Below are 21,398 nucleotides of genomic sequence, written 5' to 3' on the forward strand. Positions count from 1 at the left end.
ATAATAAATGTTCTTTGAATTATCAGATGAAGACAAAGTGACTTGAAGAGTGATGTGTGTGTGTGCATATCACGCATCACTGTAAATAAGTAAAAATACTGTTCTGGCTTGGCCTCAATGTTTCTTCTCTCTCAGGCTCAGATATCAGCTCCCATATGGTTCCTTAATCTGCAGGTCCTGCTCAGGTCAGCTCAAGCAGAGCCAGGTAACACGAGCCAAACTCATAACTCAACCATCCTCCGAAGTGCATCCACAGAGACTGAGACGGATGACTTTAATGCGTTCGCCTCTTCTGAAAACCGAATACGCTGGGAGCTATTATCGTGGGGTGGCCTATCTGAAAACTATTATCTGCAAGAACAGCTGCTGCGAAGCCAAATCTGTGGCAATTGCTTTAGATAAAATACCACCTTACTTGGTGGAAAAGAACTTGAATGTGACAGTGGCCGGCTTCCTTCTTAGTCCTTTGACCATGAGTTTCATGAAACCTTTGACTTGCTTACTTAGCACTCTCCAAGGCAGCTGGACATGGCTCGTCAAAGCCATTTCAAGAAACGAGAGTACTCTCCAGAGGGTTTGATCTTTGGCCAGATAAGGAGCCGTTTCATGAGGCTGCAGTCCTCCCCTCCCCGACTCTGCGAGAACAGCCACAGCAGGACCCCAGTGTGAAAAAATCCTCTCTCTCTTGGAGTTCTCCCATCTTCTCTTGCGTGTGATCTCTAATAATTCTCATGCTTTTATATCAGTTGACATGACAGAGTTTGGATGTGTTACCGCAACAAAGCTGCAGCTGGAAAGCTTTAGCGGCTTAACCTGAACGGTGAGGATAAGCAATTGACCTACAGTTTCGCCAGAATTAGTCATTTGAGCTACCCGGAATAAAACAACTTGATTTCTGTTGCATCTTTAACTGGTTTAAGGTTTTTCTTTTGCTATTTTGTTTTGGATTATTTTTTCTTCTTCTTCTTCTTCTTCTTCTTCTTCTTACTCTTTCCATCTATAATGAATAGAATTTTAACAGATTTTTCTTTTATTTTATGGACTAAAATGGTGTGCACTTTTCATTTTTACTTTAGATGCATTTCATATATACATTTATATATAAAGGGGGGGAAAAATCATTAATTGACCTGCCAGTTACTGATCAAAGCAGAATAAGTTCAAGGGAAATTTGCAGATTTCAATCTCTGATTGAATGCATCACTAATCATAAAAGTACTTCTTGCTTTTAAAATAATGCTAAAATTTGCTGCATGATTTGTACACGAGTTCACTGTGTGTACAAGAAACATCCTTAACAATTAGATGACTTCTTATGGTAATTTGTTGCCCTTGACTTCATTCAGGGATGTCAGGGTAATGGAGCTGTACACAAACACAAACCACACTTTATAGATTGTCATTAAAAGAAAAAAAGGCAAACTTGCTCTACTATGTGTTGATCTATCATAATAAAACTCAGTAGAATAAATGCAAGTTTTTGGGCTGTAAAGTGACAAGATGTAAAAAAAATAACGGTACGAGAGGGGTGAGACTACTTTTGCAAGTTGCTGTTGATGGAGTCTTTTCCTCTCGATCCCCCTCTGAGCGTCTTAAAAAATCTCTTTAGGATAAAACTGTTGCACACAGGGTGCGCTTTCATCAACACAAAAACCACAAATGCTAGCTCCTGATGTGAGAGCAGGCTCTTGTTCAAAAGAGTGCTTCACTTTTTGNCCAGCCTTCCTGTTATCTGCTAAAAGTCTGAATTCCTTCCAGTCTCAGTCAAACATGCCATGCTACTGCAGCAATACAGAAAGACTGACATGCTTTAGCATGGCTGCTTTTGGAACCGTTGTCATAATTTGATCGCAAATCACAACATGAATATATGCTAAGTATATATATCTATATCTATATATATATCTATATATATATATATAGATATATATATTCAGCATTTTCACAGCTGCTTTTTGAGTTGATGTCTAAATAAGTGGAGGGAACAGGGACTGAAAGTATCGTGAAAGTTATTAAAGTTGATGCTTACAGAAAAGTGCAGAGATTTTCCATTTTTCTACTAACCCTCAAAGGATTCCAGTAATCTTAATGAAACCAATTTTGAAATAAAGACGCCTTTTAGTCCCAGGATGCATGAAGGTAGGAGCATTTAGGACGTAGCCGCCGGGAGGAGACCTGCCCTTTGAAGTAGCCTCTGGTTATTTTTCTGCTTGACAGATCAGAGCAACTGTGCTGGAATCTAAAGGGAAGTACCCCGCCGTCCCAGGTAAATGGTAACTGAGGACAGAACTGTGACATTTGGAAAATGGCTACTGCTGAGTTGGAGCCATCTGGACGTTTTGCCCTCCTTCCAAACCCTTCAATTTGTAATGTTTAATAGAGAGAGGAAAGGGTGCACTTGCAGGAAGATTTGTGCCAGTAGTTTAGTATCAGTCATCAAATAATTCTGCTGCACTTCAGAGAATGTGTCACGGTTTGGTGCTGGTAAGGTGTTGACTGAAGCTACACAGTCTTCACCTCTGCAGGAGGAATGCGAGTGTGGAAGACGTTAAGAGAAGTCTTTGGACTCTGTAAAACCCCAAACGGCACCTGGTGGAGTTCATCTTCCCCATGGGAACAGTAGGTATTGAGGGATGAGACACGGTCAATTTAACTAAGTGAGATTCACTTCCCCACCATGGGCTGCGCGGGCTCTCTTAAGAAGGGCAATGTGCAGAAGGTGCGGCGGGAAGGTGGGGGGTGGGGTCCGAGGGGGCATTTGACAGCACTTGCATTTCATTTCTCAATGTCCCCCTGGAGGTTTCAAAACAAGCACTGGGGTTAAAACAAAATCACTGAGAGCTGTTAGACCACAACTGGTGCTCGGTGAAATCTGCTTCTTATTGGGAGATGGTTTAGGTGTGTGAGAGAGAGTGATGGGTTACCAGGAAGACTGCAAACGATTAGGTCCCACTAATATTATAAATGCTCCCAGACAGATGCCTGAAGCGAAAACAAGTTGCAAGTAAAACGAGATAAAAAAAAAAAAGTCTGTTCCGCATCTACAAAGGGAAATTAAGTGTTTTCTGTTTTTTTGTAGTTGACATTAATGTTTGATCAGCATGTGGCTTGGTTTTCAGGAGACTGTTATTGGGATCAGCTTTGACCCTTTATAAATTATATTTACCATCTTTGCAATGGTAACAGGGCAAGAAGAAATGCCTTGCATAACCAACAAAGATTTTGAGCGTCCAGTCAAGGAGAAAAAAAGAGACGCTATTCAATTTTTGTTGTTAAAATTATAATCTTAACAGATATGTTAGTGTCAGAAATGTACTTGGTCTTTCTGCACATATACAGATGGAAAACGCAAGAGAACACTGTGGAACATTGACAGTAACTGTTCAAAATCAGTAACTGTCAAGACTGTTACTATTTAGTTTATTAATTGGACAAAACTCAAACATATTCTAATGAAAAGGCTAGTCTGCTAAGCTAATCATACAGCTAAGCAGCTAAGAACGGTTGTGTTGGAAAGAATAAGAGGTTCTTAAAGAGATTGAGGCTAATTTTAAGGCATCAAACTGTAAAGTCAAATTTATTTTATTTTTGATACATACATCAGACAACATAATTACTTGATTGTGCTATAAATTGCAACTATGTGCCCTGAAAATGCATAATACATCCACTCCTTTAAAAGAACTTAATTTTATGCAAGAATGAAGCAATTTGGAGCAAAACGCACCAAATAACTGAACATTCGAAGAAAGGATTTACCCATTTAAAAATGAGAAAATTAAATGTGAATTGGATTAATTATTAAACAAATCAGTCGGTCACAAAGCTTCTTTACGGTTTACTCGTATAATTTATCATTTTGTCGTGTTTATCTTTTGCCAGATTGTTTTTCCGCACCAGCAGTGGACATGATTTAGTGCTATTTCAACACAACAGCTTTCAGCTCAGCTGGATTCAAAGAAACGGGGAGGTATAGAGGAATGAAAAGAACTTAGGCCACAGATAAATCAGCCTTCACACAATTCATCATCTTAGCCTACCTTGAGTTTTCTTTTACCACCAGACTTCTCATCTCCTAAGGTGATGGCCCAGAACACACTGGCTCGTCATGAGGAGTAATGTGAGGAAATAACTTTCTGAAGTTACAACACCCTCCCCAATTATTTACCTTCACTCCATCCTGTTAAAGATTATTGATAGAACCTGTAAAAACATAGTGTAAGAACAGACCTGGTTGCTGTGAAATTTTATGCTTTACTGTAGTTATATTGCATTACAGTTGCTGCAAACTTAATTTTATAGTGTATTTGCAGATGATGAAATCGAATGACCCCTAATCAAACACAAGTGAGAAAGTGATTTGTGTAATCTATGGACAAAAACTACTTTTGGAGCAGTTCAAGGGAAGTATTCAAATGTCCATAGTTGTGTAAAACAATTTGAATTAAAAACTAGTATTTAATGATCCCATTATTGTCCAAAATCAAAATTCTAATTGTTTGGAACCAGAGATTGAACACATAAGTTGTTTAGGTGAGCAGCTTTTTTCTTGTATCCTCACCTGACTGACATGTTTTATTGTTCAGAAATTTCAATTTCTGAACAATTTCTTCATGCTTTATTTTTACTCAAATAAGATTGACATTGCAATAAAAAGATGATTTATCTTCAGACTATATATTAGTTTTTATTTAGGGTACGATAGACATGTAGATGGTACCGTATAGTCTGTAAACTTTAGACGTTTAATGCAGTTTTTAGCAACTTAAAAAACAACAAAAAACTTTACCTTCACTCTCATTTGGATCCTGACCAGTTGCTCTGACCGATCCATCCAACTATATAGTTCCTACAGCATTTTTACTGAGTAATGCCAAGTCTGCATTCTTTCTATTTGAAAATGACAAAATGTAATTTTTAAATGTATTTTTACCGATGTGGTTTGTGTCAAAAATGAACAGAGTTTATTTATTTTTTTGTATAATTAAACTGTTCCATGTCTATGCAGCTGGCTTTCAAATTTCAAAAGGAAAATTGCCTACATGCATGTTGGAACACTGGATAGATTAAATATTCAAAATCTAATCTTTCTTACTCAATGTATGTATTCTTTAGCATTAGTTTTTTTTTTTTATTATTTGTTTTAATTAAACCTGGTCATGGTTTTCGCCCTGCAAGAATAATGTTTTAAAGATGAAATGGTGTTCCGTTTATTCATGCTGTGTTGGAAGACAGATGACAAATCGGTCAAGAGTAAGATGCCTTATCCTGAAAGTCTTAAAGATAGTTTCCAGCTGCATTGCGATGCAAAAACTATCATAAAGGTAATGAATGTTTTTGTCAACTTGAGAGGATTTTTACACTAAATTGGCTGCTATCTTAAATAGCTGCTCTCTCATTTTCTCACAATTGTCTGTTTATTAGAGACTTGGTACCTTTTTTGCTCCCCTGCGCTTACACTATTCTTCTTTTTGTGTTTAAGTGTGGGCGAACCTGACTCGACTTTGTTTAAACAGGAAGTAATAAAGGCTCATGCATTTTGCCGCATGTCAAGCAAGAAGGAACAAACACAATGCCACAGAGAAAAAACTTTTGGGGGGGAAAAAAAAGACCTGGCTTTAATAGCACTTCTTAAAACAAGTTTTTGCCATGTATTTGTGCAAACAGAGCTGGAGATAACCGATGCCAGGTTAGCAATTATACTAGCTCCTTTTTATTTCCCTCCAACAAAAGAACATCTGGAGAGATAAAGACTCACATTTAATAAACAAACTGCTAACCGGTTACCAAAACAAGATATTAAAGCAACTCAAATAAATTCAAGCTGATGTTTTTGCTTAAGTGCTCTTCGTGGATAAGGGTGATTTATAAAAATGACAGGATCAACTACACCACCATTAATTTTCTCTGTTAGAGCAGATTCCCGCCTCCTGTTCTTCATACTAAAAAGAACTCTTGCAGAGAGATTTAGTGAGACTCGGCATTTTAGATGTCGTTTCCCTTTAAATCCTTGACCTCTCACTCCTCACGTATAGGTCAAAGGTCATGTCTGCCAACCAGAACACTCTATATACAGTGAGGGTACTTGGGGTCAGCGGTAGTGTTTTTTTTTTTTTTTTTTTTTTTTGTTGGATGGAACAGGATGTTTTTCTCGATCTCAATGTGGAACAGCTTGTAATGCTACAAAGCCACTACATTGTTGAGGGATTATCACTCTGATTGTGAGTCTTATTTGTTCTATTTATAGCTGTAAATGGTGGCGTTTCTGCTCCTTTCCAGATGGCGTTCATGACTACGACTTGCATATCCTGTACAATTGACTCCAAAAGTGTGGCTCTCGTGAAACCCGCTCGCCATGCGAACACATCTAAGCCAAGTGCTCCATTTGCCTGCTGCGTGCCTGCTAGTAATTTGAAACACAGCGGCCTTGTCAGTCAAGTGCAGTGCAAAAGGGCTCACTTTTAGGTGTTTTATGATCTGGGATGAATTTATGATGCCTGAACTGAGGTTGCAAAAACACAGAAGTGAAAGCCCTTTGACTTTGTATTGATCTAGATTTCTCCACTTACAGTGCCAGCTGCAAAGTTTTCCTTTGACTTCTTGGTTATAAAACCTTCAGATTGTGATTTGTATTTGGCTGCTGATGCAAGAAGAGCAGCTTAATGTTTGACATGGAACACTATTGTTTAATATCATGATGAAGATGCCAGAAACATGGGGTTCAAACCTGATATGATGTTGAAGGGCATGGAGCATAATTTATGGGTGATTTCTGAGACTTTTTGACTCACTTGACTATTCAAACCTGGGCTTCATAAGTACGGTTTATTACCCATAATCTATTAACTTTTTCATTGCACAGAATGCAAAGCAGATGGCAAGTGCTAAACTAGTAGAGGCTCGCTGAAGGTCTTAAAGGTTGTTGAATATCGGTGGTGGCATCTCTGTTTTACTACGTTATTCCAGAGTTGTGGAATGACACATAAGACGTTAAGACGTCGCTGGCTTGCGGTTGTGCCATAGTCATTGCTTCGTACAACCAAATTCCAATTAAAGTACATTGAAGGTTGTAGTTGTTTTAAAAACAGAATCTGCGTTGAATTTGCCAGACTATGTAGAGGCTTTTAGATTGTACCCGCCAGTTTTTTTTACTTATGTTCAAACTTGTCACGGAGCTCGTGAAGAATAACTTTCTTTCTGCGATTCTGTCATTTTATGTTGGTGCATATTAACAATTTTATCACCTCCGCCATTAACAGGTTGAACAACCCTGTTTCCTCATAGAACACAGCTTGGTGTTATACAGTGTTTAATGAAGTCTGTGCTTGCAGACAGAGAGGTCCTTGACATGGTTACCTGTTCATGCTCTTTTTTTTTTTTTTTGTTTCTTTCTCAGTTTTCTATAGTGTTTGGCATCGTGACTTTGGGGGTCATAGGATATTGTTTCTATTGGGAGATTTCTGTCTTCATTGGGTGAAATGTTTTGAGTCATTATTCACCTGAGTGACTCTGACAATATACATTATGTTTTCTAAAAGAGGACTGGATTTTGATTTAAAAAATGTCCTTTTTATTAAAAAAAAAAAAATTCATAACATCATTCAGTCCAAGCTTCTAAGGAAGTTTGGAAAAGAAAGACCAATTTAATTAACGTATCATCTAACACACTTATGGCTAGCAATTTTTAAGATAGTTGGTGATTTTCTTAATTTTCTTAGCAGTATATCTAATTTGTATGAATTTATTTTATATTTTCCCGGTGAGAGTACATGCTGCTGCTAAAAACGATTAATTTATTTTCAGACTTTTTTTATCCTTTACCACGGGAGAACAGCACCGTATGCCACCTTCTTGTCAAAAGAGGACAAGGCCAGCTAAGGAGCATTGAATAGATCAGAAGGCCCATCACTCCTCTCATGCATATTCAAGCACGTGTACTCTCACTCACACCCTATGAAAGGCATTTTGGCTCCTGGTCAGGGGAGACTTTTCTAAAACCCTCAACAAAGAGGTAATTATCTGCCAAACGGTACAGTCACAAAGTGAAGCAAAGGACCCCAGACATGTTTGCAGAAATCTAAGGTTTTTTTTTTTTTTTTTTTAAAAAAAAAAAAAAAAAAAAAAAAGCTTTGTCTGCATTTTGCTCTTTCAGCCACTGAGCACCACACAGGAAAAAAAAACAAAACACTACTTTAACCTGCTTCTGTTCACTGTCTTTTCGGTTTTTCTGACATACTTTCTGACAGTTACCAAGTACTAAAGGAAGTTATGCTCCTTAAATGGATTATCAAGAGTTTTCTTTAAATGAATGACCACCCACCCACACAACTTCTGACTATAAAGTTATTTTTGGAATTGGCTCAGGTTGTTTTTTTTTTTGTTTTTTTTTGGCCAAAAGCTTTGAACCTGGAAACCAGAAGATCACAAATGTTTGTTTGGTCTTTATCGTGGCTTTTGCATTGATTGCAACACCAAGTACTCACATTAAATCAAGCAATTTATTCACGGCGTGTTTTAAGCTCGTCTTAGCCCTAACACAAATTAGCTTGCTAGATCATTTTGATGATGACCCGTGGACGAAAACAATAGTTTATTTAGAGGCAAGTGGTGCTTGAAAATAATAATTTATTAACTATGTTTACCTTCACAAAAATACGTTGCAACTTGTTTCTTCTCTGCATCAGAGGCGCTCCAGGTAGGGATGCTGATTAAAGAAATTGTTTGTAGAATCTCCAAGAAGTTTAAGTAGAGCAGGCAGCAATGGAAGCACAATAAGTGGGTTGATCTTCTAAGATGATTAAAGTAAAACATGATTTTGCCACTTGTGCAGAGGTTGCTCAAAAAAGGGCAGGTAGATGTTTGTGTTTCTATTTTGTACGTTTTCAGACGGGACTGCTAGGAGAAGAAACTTCAAACACTAATGTGAGTTCTGCATCATCCGGACAATGAATGGTCCCGAGTCCTGTTGGTTGCCTCTCATCAGTGAGAGAAGACTCCATCACAATCTTGCTTAAAATAGTGTCTTGATAAGAGTGAAACTGCAAAGTGATTTTACAATTTACAGAAAAGCAAGAATGTGTCACCATCTTTAGGAGGAGGCCTAGAAGCTGATGTCCAATATATTACAGCAAATTGCAGAAGTTTTGAAAAGATGTTTATTGTTGAGCTCCAGTGCAACAAAAACCCACAAACTTAAAGTATGCGAAGCAGAACATTTGGTCAAATAAAATCTTATGGAGGCCTACGACTTTAAGTCATGACTATACTGACGGTAATTTTATTTTATTTTTTTAAAAGTCCCCCAGACTCACATTGAGACATTCCCACACACAAATTAAGTAATGTGAAAAACAATTTCTCCTGGTGAATGAAAGCAGGTGTACCTGTCAGACCTCTCTGCTTGGTATAACCTTCAATACACTGCTTGGCCGAGTTTGCTTGGCAGACACAATAGCGTCCAAGTGTGCGGAGGCATTGCTGGAATTTGCACCTGTTTGAGACCTGACTCCTTTGGTCTTTCCTCTTGCAAGCTGTCCTTCTTGAGCCTTACAGTTCGGGGGAAAAAATAAAAATTAAGAGCTGTCCTCAGAGTGCGGATAAATGAATGTTGACATAAAGCAACAACCAAAAAAAAAAAAAATGATGGTAAAGAGGTTGGTTTATGAGGGAAAGACCCAGAGAAGTAAAATAAGCTTAAATAAAGCTTAAAATAAACTTAGTTCAGGGGATTACTGTGCTCTTGAGTTTATTCCTATACAAATGATCAGTGGCGCTGTGTGGCCCTTAATTTGGGTCATGCGGTTGAAACCATTCGTATTTCTGATTTTTTTCCCCAAGGAAGAAGAAACAGGGTCCAGGCACAGATTGAAAGGCTTCTCTTCCCACCCGCGTGCGAATCGCAAATAACATGCAGGCTCGCTGCTCCCCCCTCCCCGCCCCCCCACATGTCCAGTAACCCAACAACACCCTTTTAAAAGCCACAGTCACATCCCTGTGTTTCATCTTTCTAGCCATGGAAACATTTGTATTCTAATGAAGGTGGCCTGTGTGCCAAGTTTGCCATGTGGACATCGGTGCTGCTGCTGCTGCTAAGTTTGTGTAACAGCTGTTATGTATTTATTTATTGAAACTGAGGATTTTCGTAAGGCTGTCTCGATCGGCTACTGACAGCTGAAGGTCTGCCTTCATCGTGCCCCTAAGGAGACAACTGAACAGCCAATCTGCTCAACGCAAATCCTCATATTCACTCTCCACAGGCTACCGGCGGCATGCTTTATAGGATTATTTTCAACCAGGCATTTTGGATGTAGTAGTATACATGGCCCCTTCCTCCCATTGAATGCCCCCTTCCCCCCCTTCGTTTTCTCCTTGTTCCTGCCTTTCACCTTCTCGCCTGAGAGGATTAGAAAGTTAGGCTTCCGGAAGCGGGGCAAAACCCCGTTCAGGATGAGACTTCCACAAGCCTCTCACAGGAAGGAGCAGGACTCTGACTTTGCTGCAACAATTACTGCTTTTTTTTGTTTGTTTGTTTTTTTTTCCCTCCTCATGTCTACCAGGGTTCAAACTTTTTAGTGGTCAACAAAGTGTTGACTTGGGTTTCATAAAGAGTATTGGTGTAAACAAATACCTTTTGAGCCTATTTCTTTTTTTTAAGTGTAACTTTTTAAAAATTTTTCCAGAGACTGCTTGGGAACAAAACAACCGCTCAGAGAAATTCATTGTATTGTTGAATGCATTATTGTTTAGTATAGGGGATACTGTTGATTGGTAGCTACTGTTGGATTTTTTATTTTTTTTTTTCTCTTGTTTTGTTTCATCACTGCTGTACTTTTTTCAAATGGGAAAGATATTCTGGGGGGTCAAAATAAATCCTTGCTCTGTAGCTACAGGGTACAGATCCAGATGGTATCATGTCCTATAATAATCAGCCATGAAAAGCTGCAGAAGCATCATTATTTATCCTTTTTGTTGGAACCTGGGCAAAGGATGAATGTGACTGAATGAGATAAAGTTTTAGTAATGACAATCTAGCATTTAAAGAAAAAAAAAAAGAAACATATCTAGTTTAAAATATTTAAAAATGTTCACTGAGGGTTTTCTTTTATAGTGAAGTAAGATGTACGTTGATATTTTGGAAACATTGGTATGACTCCCTCTGAAATAGTTGAGGGTCTTATGTATTTTTATGTATTAAAATACATAATAAGTAATAGGAAGATGTGACATTTATGAAAAATGTTTTTTTTTTTTTTTATACATCTATGTCCAAACTGTCACTCTATCATGACTTTATAGTATGTGATGGAATCTGTGAAAAAACTGAGCTCCTCTAGTCTCCCAGTGCTAATTGCAGAAATGCATGACTCCATCCGAAACAGCCAATCAGAGGCAGGAGGAGAGTCTTAGTGGTGATTTGTCTTTTCTGTTGGTCAGTCCAATGGGGGAGATTTGTCATTTCTGCCAGAGAGTGTGAGACTGATGCTTGGAGTTTGTAGCGATTTAGTTCACCTTTTTAGGATGCAACTTGGGGAGCACAAAATATTGCAAATGTATCATCACAATAGCAATCTATGCAACATTGTTAACTCTGTCTAGTTAAGCAATTCATTTCTTATCACAAGCCGTAGCGTCAGAGCTCTGTACTCGTGCTACGCAGAGCTAGACTCCGTCACTCACTCATGTTGTGGCTGCATCCCGAAGTCCTCCGCTTTGGCAGGCTACGCTGGCACAGAGGCTGAATCATAGCTATGACAGCCCCGATGTATCTCATTCAGCCATGGAGAATGGGGCTAGTGAACCGAGGAGCCCCCCAACATCGGCCTCTGCCTGCACCTGCAAGCCCAACCGATGACTGGAGAGCTGGAGGGAGGCAGTTTGGAGGTTGGAGGAGGGGTGGGGTTCAGCTTAATAATGGAGCACAAGACAAATGAGCTACTATATGAGAGACCCAATCAGAGAAATATAAAATAAGGGGTAATCATTCAGTTTAATGGCAACTTTGTGTCAGATGTTAAGATAACCATGTGGTGGACTTTTGGCAAACTCTTTGAAGTAAGCTTGCAGAGAGAAGAGTGAATGGGGGTACTGCTGAACCCCTGCAGGTCATTCAGTCATTTATAAGGTCCAATTTTTAACGGCCTCCTCCTGCTTTTGCCTTTGTGCCCGTCGGTGGTTATGAAAATAGAAAACGGAGATTAAATCAGAAAAAGGATGACATGCGTTTGAATAAATCAAATTGCCAGCAAGCAGTAAAATCTTAAAAAAAAGAAAAAAGGCACGAAGGACTTACTTGGATGTTTTCTCTACTGAAACAGAGCCTCGTTTCTTCTTAGTTTGTGTGGATGTAAGACGTTTACAGATGTGCTCCTCTCCCCCAGTGTGCCAGCCATCTTTAATCCTGTAAAGAGAACAGAGATCTTGGTCGCCTCTGGCCGTCCTGCTGGCCGTCCTGCAGGCCCTTTTGGAAACCTCTCGGCCGTGAGAATGGGGGTTCGGGGTTGGAGGAGTGGGTTAGGCTGTGTGTAGCCATGCAGGAGGGGCTGAGGGGACGGTCTTTGTGAATTTAGCTAATCTAATTTGAGCACTTTTTTTTTTTTTTTCTCCCCAAGGGCCTGACTCATTCTCACTGCTGTCTCTGTTTCCAACATCAGTACAAGCTGGTGAAAGTTTCATGTGGTCTTATTTAGTTTAATGTACGCCTAAGGGGAACATAACTTTGAGCATCGACTTTAAAGAAGGACTCTATCTTTGTGCTTTTTTTTTTTAAGGTCTTATTTTTAAATGAAGCTATAACACTGATCCACATGGATCTTGGGGATATCCCTGCATGACTTAGGACTTTTTTTTTGTGACTAAAGAAAAGGTTTAAAGGGTTTTACGTGTATGTATAATTAGGAAAATGGAAAAAAAAATATTGAAAGTATTTACCAATGACTGTAAAGTAATCTGAATATACTGGTGTTTATTAGAGACAAACGGAGAGATTCGGTAGTGACTGGAATCAGTTGATTATTCAGCTTGGCCAGAATATTTCTGTTCAGTGCGGAATTTTTATTTTATTTTATTGTATTTTATTTTATTTACTTTGGATGTAGACTCAAAAGATACTTATTTTCTTTGTTATAAAGGAGTTATTTAGGCAAACCGAAATGAAGTATTTTATTTGTTCATTCAGGCTGTTAAAACGGAGAGCTGAACTTGTGCCAGTGCTCGTCTATTCAGTCTTAAGCCATTTTGTACTTTTGCTATTTTTGTTGTTTGTACCAGAAAAAGTCGGGTATAAAACAGAGCTGCTCTAAATGGACGTTGATTGCCTCGGGAACAGTTGGTTGAACTGGAAACAAGAGGAAGCAAAATCATGGTGTCAGTGAAAATGAAAACGGACCACTGCTGAAAATGTGATGGAGATATTGATACTTTTTTTTCTTGGAAAAAAACAGAAACTTAAATCAGGTTTTGATAAGGACAGTTGGAGAATACCCAATCCAGTCAACTCTTTCTTCTGAGTTGTTTTCCTGCTTCTTCTGCACCGACCGTGTGAAGCAGCAACAGTTGAGGTGTTTATTCCCAAAGCCACAAAAGAGGTGTGTGCAATTTGAGGACAGCATGAGTAAAACAAAGCTGTCCTATGTAATATAACTCTGTTCTTGTATTGTTGTGATACTTTTTTGAACATTTGGAAGGGATAAGAAACTGCCTCTGAACGTCTTTTGAACTACAAGCCTTGAGATCACTACCATTGATTACAGTCAGTTGTATAAGGGATGCCAGTAATGCCAAATTTTGTGGTTGTATTGGGATTTGAGGACAGAGTTGAATACACTGGAATAAAGAAAATGTAAAAAAAAAAATAAATAAATAAAACATTATAAAAACATTTACTTATAAAAGACTCAATTAAAAAAATTTCTGATGGCTGCTTTCCCAGTATTTCTGAAAAACCAACTTGAAACCAAGGTATTGTTTTTATAGAATAGAAACAAACCCTTTAAAAAGTTGTTTTTTTTTCCCTCGTATTTAACACCTGTGATTAACTCACTGATCTTCCTTTTCAAGGGGGAAATTGTCTCGTAATCCTTCTTTAATGGATCAGTAAGTGACACAGTGGTTCTACTAAACGATGAAGGCAACAGCTTTCTCACCTTCTGCTTTTCTTTGTCCTTCCACAATGCTGCAGTAATGGTGCTGGAAGTAACTAATCAAACTGTGATTGCCTATCTCTGATCACTTCTCTCTCTGTCCCACTCTTACTTTAGCTGAGTTTAGAAATGTTATTGTCTCCTCCTTCTAACCTTCCTTCTAATTTAAGGCAAAAGGTGGTGAAGGGCAGGAATGCAGCCTGGGGACTGCAAGAATTTATCACACTAAGGTGCGAGCGCTCCTGTGCCTGCAGATGTAACAGTTTAGTGCCAACAGCATTCCCACCATGAAGCCAATAGGGGTTTTTATGGCATTTGTAACTTTTATTCTCAGGACCACATACCCTGTGACTGCTCAGAGAGGAGTGGGAGGTGGAAAGGTCAATATACTCGGGGTGAAATAGTGTGTGTGTGTGTGTGTGACGCACTCTTAATATTTTCATCAGGATGACATAGATGAAACAAATAGTTTATCCTTTCCTGCCTCTACTGTTTGAATGTGTCCTCTTTTTTTTTTTTTTCTTTCTCCTCCAACTCCTGCTCCCCTCCCATTGCTCCCGTTTCCACTCCTCTCGCTCTTCCTGTTGGTCTACGCTGCCTCTCGGGTTACGATGACTGGGGGGTTTTCTTGCTCTCAGTTCATAGTGTCCATACAAGGTGGGGGTGGTACTGCGTGTGAGTGTGTGCGCGTCTGTCTCTCCCTCTCTGCTCTGTCCCGTGTCCTTGTCCCTGCCTCCTGGCAGCGAGGAGCCACCCAACAGCCGGATTGTGATTGGGCAGGGGGAGTGGGGCTCTTGACACAAGCGTGGTGCTGACTTCTCCGGGACGTGTTTCAACAGATGGTCGAGGTTAGAGAGTGTCATCACATCGGAGCGAGGATTAGAGGAGAGAGGTTGTCTTCCAGGAGCTGTGTGGTCCCCCCCCCACCCTCCTCCTCCTTCTTCTACACTTGAAACTCAAAATCCCAGCACCGGGAGACAAACTCCTCCACGAGGAAAGGAAGGTCTGGTGAAGAACGTGAGGATAAAGCTCAGACAGGACTCCTTGCCTCCTGCCTACCAGGTACTACACAACTTTCCCACTGTTTCTTCATTTAGTTTTTCAGAATTTCTCCTCTCTTCTGTAAAGTGTTTGTCAGAAATACTGACGGCAGAACATCTGTGACTCTGTAAGAAGAGATATGTAGTGGCAGTGGGCAGCGCTGTTTTTGCAGTCTGTCTGTGTGCTGCCTGTACCGCAGCCCTTGTGTGCGTGCATGCGTGTGTGTGCAAGGTTTTCATAGTTTTCCCCCTGAATGACAGGAATTCCCTCCGTCGCAAATTCCTCCATCCCAAGGGATTAGAGGGCACCACATTCCATTAATATCATTTTTTTTCCCTCAATGCAAAAGCATTCACCTGTTAAATGTTCAGTTTGCCTAAAGCATAATGTCTTAAAACTGAATCTTGGCTTCAGTGAATGTAGTAAATCTTTTCTCATCTAGAAAACTGGAGACCTCAATGTGTGATTGTATTATTTTATTAGCTGTAAAATCCATATTTTTTTATGTAATTGCTCTCTTTACATCATTTCATAACGCATTATAAGAGTCAGACAATATGCTATAAGTTTATTTTTGTCAAAATATCAGTAATGACATTGTATCACTCAAACAAATAGTCCAAAATAGCATCAGTTTCCCTGCTGAAGCAGATAAGTGTTGTGATGTGAAGGAGGAAGAGAGAGTGGAAAGAGAACTTTTTTTCTTCCCTGTGTCTTATTGTTATAGTGATTCTGCATAATTAGAGGCACACCAATCAGTCCGCCAGTTTTCTTTCAGTTGATTCTGATCAGTTACTGTATAATAATGTATCAGTGCTAAAAACATCCAGCAACCAATAGCTTATACTCTATGAATTAAATAAAAATCTGTGAAATGTGCATAAAATCGTGAAACTCCTTCATTTTTTTATTGGATTCTGTCAAGGAACCTGCAGTACACCCTTTTTTTGTCCTTTTTCTTTTTTTTACACCTCAGTAACATTAGATTTTAGAGCATGCCTGTCCACCTCCAGTCCTCCATGCCTGGTGTCCTCCCAGTTTTAGATCCGTCTTTGCTTCATCAAAGCTGATTGAAATGTTCCAACTACCTCCTCAACAAGTTCTGCGTAGGTCTGTTTATGAATCATCATTTGAGTCAGATGTGTCGAACTAGGAAAAGAACTGAATCTTGCAAGATATTAACTCTTGAAGACTGACTTTGGATGCCATTGTAGTTGAGAGAAAAAAAAATCCAACATAAAAACAAAAACGATAATTGATATCAGATGGCAAAACATTGATTGGAGTATTTCTAATTGAATTGACTATTACTGAATTGTGAACGTTTTTTCTAATGTCAAAGATGTACTTAACTCTTTGCACATCTTTGACTAAGACATCTCAGATTATACTGACTATAGTCAGTGTAGTCTATCAAAAACTTTGGGTGCCACTTCTATGTCCCCTCCCTTCAGTCGTGATAAGTTCTTTAATAAATCTTTTGCCCGAGAGCAGTTCTGGCAAATTGTGTCAGCAAAGACTAAATAGATGAGTCGTTGTAGAGCTGTCTCCGGAGAGACTGTCAAAGGTGTGCAGAGATGCAGCAAGTTGGGGGGTGGGGGGTATGTACTACTCATGTTGGCTATTTAAGTCAAATCAAGTGAGAAGAGTGACCTGCCAGTGAAGTGGCAATATGATGTATAATATTTATACCCAGCTCCAGGCACCGTGCACGAGGTGTTTTGTAAATGGAGATTGTGCAGCTGTGAAAGTTTGAGAGAGGAGAGGGGTGTTGTATGGGTGAAAGCTGCTGTTGTGTGAGATTGTGTGTTTATCTTGGTAAACCAGCCGTGGCTACACTCGCTGCTTGATACTTGGGGAATTTAAAAGTACCCTCATAAGATTGTCAGCGTGGGTTACAGGTTGTTCAGTGAATAATAGCTAGGCAGATTGAGAGGAAAAACATTAATGTTCCCCAAATTAGCTTACACATAGACAGATGCTAATAGTGTGATGCAAGATATGCCTGATTTTTTTTGTTTTGTTTTTTCTCCTTTTTTATTAACCTGAGAGGGAATATGAAGGTGTAACTCGTGTATATTCAGTTCTAAGTTTTAACCTCAATCTATAATGTAAGCTTTAACTTGTGTGGATGGTACAGATTTTATTGATCAAGTAAAAAAGAAAAAAAGTGTCCTGTATCCAGTCTGTCAACAGTCCACCAAAGCCCAGAGCATTTATCCCCTGACCTAGATTTACTAAATGGCAAAGTTTTGGTGTGGCTCCATTCAGAGTCGGTGGCTTGTATCAGGCACAATAACTGTAAAACCGTTGGCTTTCATTTCAATGCTTTGGCACTGTCAGAGCGCGTTATTGAAAGGCAAGTGTAGAAAGTGATGGAGAGCTGTTTTTTTTTTTTTTTCTTTTTTTACCTCAAAATTTCAGTCATGACAGGACAGATCCACAAACCCAACACCTCACTCGAGTTTCACCCGGCAGTGTTTGGATTCGATTTCTGATTAGCCTTCCCAGGGCACAGTGGATCGGCTTCGGGGGGGTTTCAAAAACACTGAGCTTCCTGCCAGCTCAGAGGAGAGGAGAAGAGAGATCCTTTAAAGAGTTTTTAGCTCTTCTGTGCTGCAAACAAGAGCACAAGCAGCTGCTGCAAATAATTAGATTCTGAGGGGGAAAAGGCACTCGCCAAGACAAACGTTGTTCCAGTAGCAGCTTTGCCATCATTGCGATCTACTTAGGAATCTGTGACTGTGAGTGCATGTGTGTGGGTCAGTGTGCGTGTGAAGGTAATAAGTGGAGTAATTTGTTCTCCTGATAAGGACGCTGAGTGACCGAGTCCAATGGAAGGAGAAGAGTTGGAGGAGTCTGTGGCTTTAAGTGTTTCCACAAACAGAAGGCATGTGGCCTTTAAATGCCAAATGCAGTGAATCAGGATTTCCAAGATGTCAAAAACAAATATTACCGTCTAATGACTCTGAAAAAAGGTATTTGTTGTCATCATCAACTGAATTCTAACCTTTTTTTTTGTTGTTGTTTTAATTCTACATTTTACCTTCCAAAATCTACCTTTTTAGCAGCAGATTTTACACGCGGCTTCTAAAATTGCTTGGCAATACAAATTTAAAACTTTGCAGATGACTTTAGAGTGTTCAAGCAAGAAAAGTTTGAAGAATTTTGGAATGGGAATAAATATACCCAGAAGTGGTCAAATACTTTACATCCATACTTTACCATTACATACATTTTATTTATTTATTTATTGATTTACATTTCCAAAAATGCAAAATCAGTGTGTGGTAACAGATTGATCCAACATAAAGAATCTTTGCTTTAAAAGCAGTCTCAAATTCACATTCCTCTTCATCAAATGAAGGCATACCATTTAAAGGCATACCTTCTTATCCTTAAATGGAACTCATGCTATATCTTACCTTCTCAAATGTACTTAAACAAATCTAACATTTAAATTAAATGGCATTTAAATATAGCAAATTACTGATGCATTTCTTTTTAATTCACAGGAATCAACTTGATACATTTGTAAAGGAAATAAATGGATGCAGAACTAGGAAAGCATTTCATGTTCAACAGGGTTTAGAGCAAAATATATTTAGCTTATGCTAATCTACTTTACCTCAAAGCAAAACCAAATAAACAAAACCAAACACATCTTTGCTTCAAAAGATCTCAGAATGATACTCATTCCATATCTAGTAAACAAAAGAGGAAGGAGATCAGGCCACAAAGCATGTTCTCAAGAAAAGCCGCCTTTTGTAGCAGTAGAAAAGTTTGCATTGCAGATGAATTCTCGATATTCGTGAGAGTCAATTTGGGAGAATTTTGAATTGGAAATGAGCAGAACCAGAGAAAAATGTTTCATCCACAACATGCATTTGATCCAAATATGTTTGCCTTTCCAGTTCTGTAAATAACCTACCTTTCATCAACGTGCTTATCTTTATTCTTAAGTGAACTCTGGCCTTTAAAGGCATGTCAGATTTTACCCTCTTAAGCTGTTACATTGACAAATATCACATTTGAATTTTGAAAAAAAGAAAAAAAAAACATTAGGCAAGATTATATTTTACAATAAAGTCTATTTTTAATGAATGTTGTAAAATATAATGGTTTGCAGATGATTTTCTGTGGTTCATAAAAGTCAGGTTCAGCTACTTTTGAAATGGAAATAAATGGATTCAGAATAAAGAATAGACCGTTTCATCCAGAGTATTTTCTGCTTTATGTATTTGGCCAAACTACACTAAATCAAATGGAGGTAATATACAGTGACAGATATACTGACATCTTGATTTAAAAACTTATTGAATCACTAACACCTCATTATGAACACTTATAGGCATTCATTCTCATCTGAAATTGAACTCCAACCTTTGACTCATGCCATATTTGAGCTTTTCTAGCTGACCGGACTTTGATAGATCTTAGATTGTACTTGTTTTAGTTTTTTTTGTTTTTTTTATGTTTTTTGAGAGGGTAAAATTTGGACAGTTCTGAAATGGAAGTAAATGAATCCAGAACTGGAAAAACATCTTTCATCCAGAACTTCATCTGGAACATGTTTAGATGAAAATGCACTTAATCGGTTGGTGGTAAGAACATTGTGACTAACAATTTGACATCTTTGCTTTAAAGGTTCTTTCAGTAATGCACCTCTCGTGATCTAATAAATTATCTCATAATAGTTTTTTAATCTATCAAGAAGGCCATAATTCTCCCATTTAATTTCTCTAATTTGTGCCTGGTAAGTGGAATGCTTTGCCGATGACTTGGTTCTTCAGTTTGGTTGCAAGAGCCTCATTTGCATCATGTTTTCAATTAAAATACATTAATTCAGTTAGTGATAATGTAGTGGGGCAAAAAAGTATTTAGTCAACCACGGATTGTGCAAGTTTTCCTATTCAGAAAGATGAGAGAGGTGTGTATTTTTCATTATAGGTACACTTCAACTATGAGAGACAAAATGAGAATCAAAATCCGGGATATCACATTGTAGGACTGGGGAACTTTTTTGATCAAATAAAATAGTTAGTTTGTGGTAATAAGCTACACCTCATAATTAGGCACGTTAGCGTTAAAAGCTAAGCTTGTGTGTGCACTCCTGCGTGCCATAATGTTCAAACATTTCCTCAACCACTCTTTCTTTCTGTCACTTATTTATCTCTTCGGCGTAATGATAGTGTTCCTCGCCTTAGCCTGATTGCATGGTAGCAGTGGCGTAGATTGCACCAACCTATCACAGCAAATGACCGGTATTTGAACAGCATGCTCCTATTCATGTGGGATCAAGAAAGACTATGTTTAGATGAGTCAGACACTTTCTCAGTTTCCTTGTTGATCTTACTGATCAAACATTGCTCGAGAGTTTCTGCCACGTAACTGCCTCCAAACTCAAATTGTCCTTGACTTTTGAGGGTGATAGCCAAGCCATGCATACGTATCTGGATGTGCGCAGACGCACAGTTGGGGTTTTGAGGTATTTGGGAGCTCACAGTAATACCCCAGTGTGTTTGTTCAGCCTGTCATTTGAGCGAAAAAGGTCAGGGCAAGCAAACACTGCATCCAGCTCATCTTTGGCGAGAATCCTACTCCTCCAGACCCTGATCCAACTCTGAGCACTTTGTTGAAGAGTTTCAACCACATATTTATAGTGGCTTAGCTTCTAGCTTCATCATAACTGTCAGTTGTACACAGAAAGAACCCCGAGTTGTCTTTGAATGAGTCAGAGACATTTTGTTTATGGGTGGACTGCTTTTTGTGATATTAGAATCAGTTAGGTTTGAGTGTAAGAGGAAGGATTTGCCTGGAGAAGGAGAAAGCCGGGTTAGGAGGGTGAAGTGGAGCAGGGACGAGATAAAGAAGAGAACAAGAGTAGATAGAGGGAGGTGTGAAGGAGTGATAAAGAGGTGAAGAAGCATAAGGGGAGAAAAAAAGGTGAGCCATGTGCCCATACCCACAATTCCATAGATCTAAAACAAAAAAGGGTGGAAATCTTTTTTGCACACACGCATGTAGAGAGAAACTTTGAAAAAGCCATGTATACGCAGACTGTGTGTACAAGTTTGCCCCCTTGTTCTTCCACCTCCCAGAGTGCTGGACTGTCCTTGTTTCCTCATGTTTCTTGTCCAATAATTCCCTCTGTTCTGACTATCCATCATACCTCGTGATGGATAGTCACGAGGTATGCGCATTACCACAAGGTATGCT

The 21,398-nt window shown here is 38.9% G+C and overlaps 1 protein-coding gene across 6 annotated transcripts in view; it reads left to right on the top strand.

The window, feature by feature from the left end:
- The window catches only part of sulf1 (sulfatase 1), an 81,324-nt gene that overhangs the window by 23,191 nt on the left and 36,735 nt on the right, over nucleotides 1-21,398 (top strand). For 4 of the 6 annotated variants that reach the window (XM_016672675.1, XM_007554578.2, XM_007554574.2 and 1 more), the window contains exon 2: nucleotides 14,978-15,200. The exons of 1 other annotated variant lie outside the window; for it this stretch is intronic. The gene's annotated coding sequence lies outside the window, so the exon portion shown is untranslated. Of the gene's footprint in view, nucleotides 1-14,055; nucleotides 14,092-14,977; nucleotides 15,201-21,398 lie in introns of all 6 variants that reach the window. One more of the 6 variants, XM_007554575.2, reaches the window with a different exon arrangement.

The sequence above is a fragment of the Poecilia formosa genome, unplaced genomic scaffold, assembly GCF_000485575.1.
Source record: "Poecilia formosa unplaced genomic scaffold, Poecilia_formosa-5.1.2 Scaffold64, whole genome shotgun sequence".
Classification (NCBI taxonomy): Eukaryota; Metazoa; Chordata; class Actinopteri; order Cyprinodontiformes; family Poeciliidae; genus Poecilia; species Poecilia formosa.